Source organism: Oncorhynchus nerka, linkage group LG10 (genome assembly GCF_034236695.1).
Source record: "Oncorhynchus nerka isolate Pitt River linkage group LG10, Oner_Uvic_2.0, whole genome shotgun sequence".
NCBI lineage: Eukaryota > Metazoa > Chordata > Actinopteri > Salmoniformes > Salmonidae > Oncorhynchus > Oncorhynchus nerka.
In genome coordinates this window covers 53,850,385-53,854,381 of record NC_088405.1, presented here as the reverse complement: position 1 = coordinate 53,854,381, position 3,997 = coordinate 53,850,385, and positions in this window count along the sequence as shown.

The following is a 3,997-nucleotide window of genomic DNA, read 5'->3' as shown; positions in this document are numbered from 1 at the left end:
TCTTATTCTGAAGCCTGATAAATCCCCAACAAAATGTGAAAGTTACCGACCGATTTCTCTTCTGAACTCCGACTCAGAAATGATTGCTAACACCTTAGCCAGGAGATTGGATAGAGTGCTCCATATCTAATACACCAAGACCAAAATGTCTTCATGAAAAACATCAAGGTTACTAAACATGTGTGAAGGGTCCCCTGATACTGCCATACTCTCACTTGATGCAGAGAAGGCATTCGATAGAGTTGAGTGGTCTTATTTATTTGAAGTGCTTAAGAGATTTGGGTTTGGGAACTACTTCTGTAAATGGAGTAAGATTTTATATACCGACCCCACTGCAGAAGTTGCCACTAACAATTTGATTTCACAACTTTGGTCAGTTTTCTGGGTTTGAAGTTAATAAAACCAAATCTTCCATTATTTTCCTCAACAAGAAAAAGAGACTGAATCCAGTTGTACAGCATCCATTTGTGAATACAGAACAAGGTTTCACATATCTTGGGAATAAAATCACACCAGAATTAACTCAAGTTCAACAAATTATGAACCCATGGTAACGAGTTGTCACACCCTGATCTGTTTCACCTGTCCTTGTGCTTGTCTCCACCCCCTCCAGGTGTCGCCCATCTTCCCCACTTATCCCCTTGGTATTTATACCTGTGTTTTCTGTCTGTCTGTGCCAGTTCGTCTTGTTTGTTCAAGCCTACCAATGTTTTATGTCTCAGCTCCTGCTTTTTCCAGTCTCTCTTTTCTCGCCCTCCTGGTTTTGACCCCTGCCTGTCCTGACTCCAAGCACGTCTGCCTGACCGCTCTGCCTGGCTCTGGATTACCGACCACTGCCTGCCTTGACCTGTCGTTTGCCTGCCCCTGTTGCTACAATAAACATTGTTACTTCCACACAGTCTGCACTTGGGTCTTACCTGAATCCTGATGGTACGAACTTGCCATGACTGACCCAACAGGCCTCGGACCAGCTCCGCAACGCCATCTCCTCCCATCTCCTCTGCAGGACACCCTCAGTGTGGCAGACTATGCGGTGGAGTTCTGCACGCTAGCAGGAGGGTACCTGGAACCCAGAAGCACTGTTCAACATGTTCCTGCATGGATTATCGGATGAGGTAAAGGATGAGCTGGCAGCCCGAGAACTACAGACGGATCTCGACTCACTCATCGCTTTAACCATTCGGATCAATGGAACGTAGGAGGGAGAAGAGGTCCGATTGCGGTCCCAATCGCTCACTCAGGGATTTCACCTTGCATCTGATGAAGTCCCCGACGTCTACGTCCCCAAGAGGATCTGGGCTTACCCGTGTCCTCCATGAACCTCCGGAGACTGTCGTTTCACCTCTTCCTGAGCCGATACAGCTCGGTACTGTCATGACGTTGGCTTGGGGTTGGGTTTATGACAGTCATAAATACCTCTTCCCCCCTTTTTCCTCTCTCTACCCTACTTATGTAACATTTTGAAAACCCCTTGGTAAACATAGAGATTCTGGGAATATCAGAAGGTGGGGGGAAATGAACTATATTCTGGTAATCTGACCAATTGAACATAGGCGGTGGTACTTAATGAATATGATGTCAGTTCGGTTGTCATCTGAGACATTCTCATCAATGATAAGATGACATAAACTCTACAGTGGAAAGTCTACACATCAGAGTTATCGGATTCACATGGAATTGTTGTTCAATTAAAATTATTTTATAGAATACCATGTCATATCACTTAATCCGGCATAGCCAAAGACACGACAGTACGCAGACTTGAGACCCAGAGTTGTCTGTATTGCGGTACTGCCGGTCATTTTGTCTACCTGTCCCTTCAAGCTCATTCGTTTGAGTAGGTACACTGGTGGGTCTTAAAGATAATTGTTCTTCTCCCCTTACTCACCCCCTCGCCATGCCATCATGCTGTGGGGCGACCAGTCCAAGTCTCTCCAGGTACTCATCGACTCGGTGGCCGATGTGAGTCTCATGAACGTTACCCTGGCATCCGAGCTGGGCATCCCCACTCAACCCCTCTCCATTCCCATGGGTATTAGAGTGCTGGACGGGCGCTCTATAGGCTGGGTCACCCACCAGACCACCCCCGTCAACCTACTAATGTCAGGGAAACCACAGTGAGACGATCAAATTCCTGTTGGTGGAGTCGTCACAGTTTCCCGTGATATTGGGATTCTCTTGGCTCCAGCTGCGCAGACTACCAGGACCTCCAGGAGGGGTTCAGTAAGGCCCGGGCCACTTTGCTCCGCTCCAAGATCATTAGCCTCTCTGCTGTTTGTCCTCTGTTGCCCAGTACCCTCCGTATTTTTCACGGTAGTGTGTATCATCCCTGTTAAGCTTCACAAATTTGACCCTAATATCCCAGACCTGTGTGTTAATAGTAACACACATTTAGGCACCTTAGATCATTGCCTGTGTGAATGTGTCACGCCCTGACCATAGAGAGCCCTCTGGGTTCTCTATGGTGTTTTTACGTCAGGGCGTGACTAGGGGGTGTTCTAGTCTTTAATTTCTATGTTGGTGTGAGTATGGTTCCCAATTGGAGGCATTGATGATCGTTGCCTCTAATTGGGGATCATATTTAGTGTGGTCCTTTTCCCACCTGCGTTGTGGGATATTGTTTGTGTTTAGTGCTATGTGCGTTACAAACTGCACGTTCGTTTATTTATATGTTCTTTGAAGTTTCACCTCAATAAATATGTGGAACTCTACTCACGCTGCACTTTGGTTCACTTTCTACAACGATCGTGACAGAATGTGCTGAGATACAAAAGTTTTGGATCTCAGTACTGCGCTATATCTCTGAGATTACCTCCACTCCAATACCACTAATCCCTAAACTTTGCATCCTAAATCTTTACCCAGAGAATTTCGCTTTACATAGGAGAGAGAAGAAATGGTTGACCTCTGTCTATTACAAGCTATACATTCATTTGCTCTCCACTGGAAGTATGTCAGTTCCCCCTCACTTGGCTATTGATTAAAATAATTAACCTTAAGCCTGGCTCTAGAAAAATGTACTTATACAGTGAAAAAGAAAGCCCCAGAGTTTCATAATATTTCAAATCAGTTTTGTGAGTTTTTGCAAACCGGTGATATTGTAGAGGCATTGTAACTGTAGATATATTCTCTATTTTCTTATGTGAATATTGACTCTAGTCGAAGTGTAATCTGATCTATCTGCGACTGCATATTAAACTTTTTATTTATTTGTATTATTAGAAATGTGTTTTTTTCTGTTAGTGTTTGGTTATTATGGTTTTGTCTATCTTAGGGTTGGGGGGGGGGGGGGGTTATGTGTGAAAAACAACAAGAACATTTTATTTCTGAAATTGTTGATTGTCCTGTTTGGAACTAATAGATGTGTATTTTTTTAAATCCAAATAGTTATATATACTTTATCTTTCGTATTATTATGTAAAGCAAAGTTTGTGTATGGCTACATTTCAGATAAAACATTTGCACATTTGAACAGTATAGGACCAATCTAACTTGTGTTATTAGGGTTCTAAAACAATACTAGTTGTGAACCCCCCCATGTCATCCTGGAGCCTGGCCTGTCCGCCAAGCAAAAACCTGATAGAAAATCAATTCAAAAGATTGCTGTAAGTACAGAAATGGTTTGCTCAGTTGGAAATTAAACTAGTCAGTTTGTGACCGCAACTATGTGAGCTTATTTTAGTATTACAGACACTATTTCCTGGGATGTCCAATGATCTTCTATGTAGAAGAAACCTTACCTTCTAGCAACTCTTGTGTGGCTCATGAGTGTCATAGAGCAAAACAGATTACATGCGTGTTTGAGTGAGTCTCAGCTTTTCGTAGTGGAGTCATAATAGTTTTTGAGGTTCTAACTGTTCAGACTTTACAGGCATTTTTGTGAGAAGAACAGTTTTGGGGATCTGCCATTGTCTCACAAACACTGCTCTAGCTCAGCCCCCATTAATTGCACAGGCTAATGGTTGGCACCAGCAGATGCAGAAGTCTGTAGCTCAAA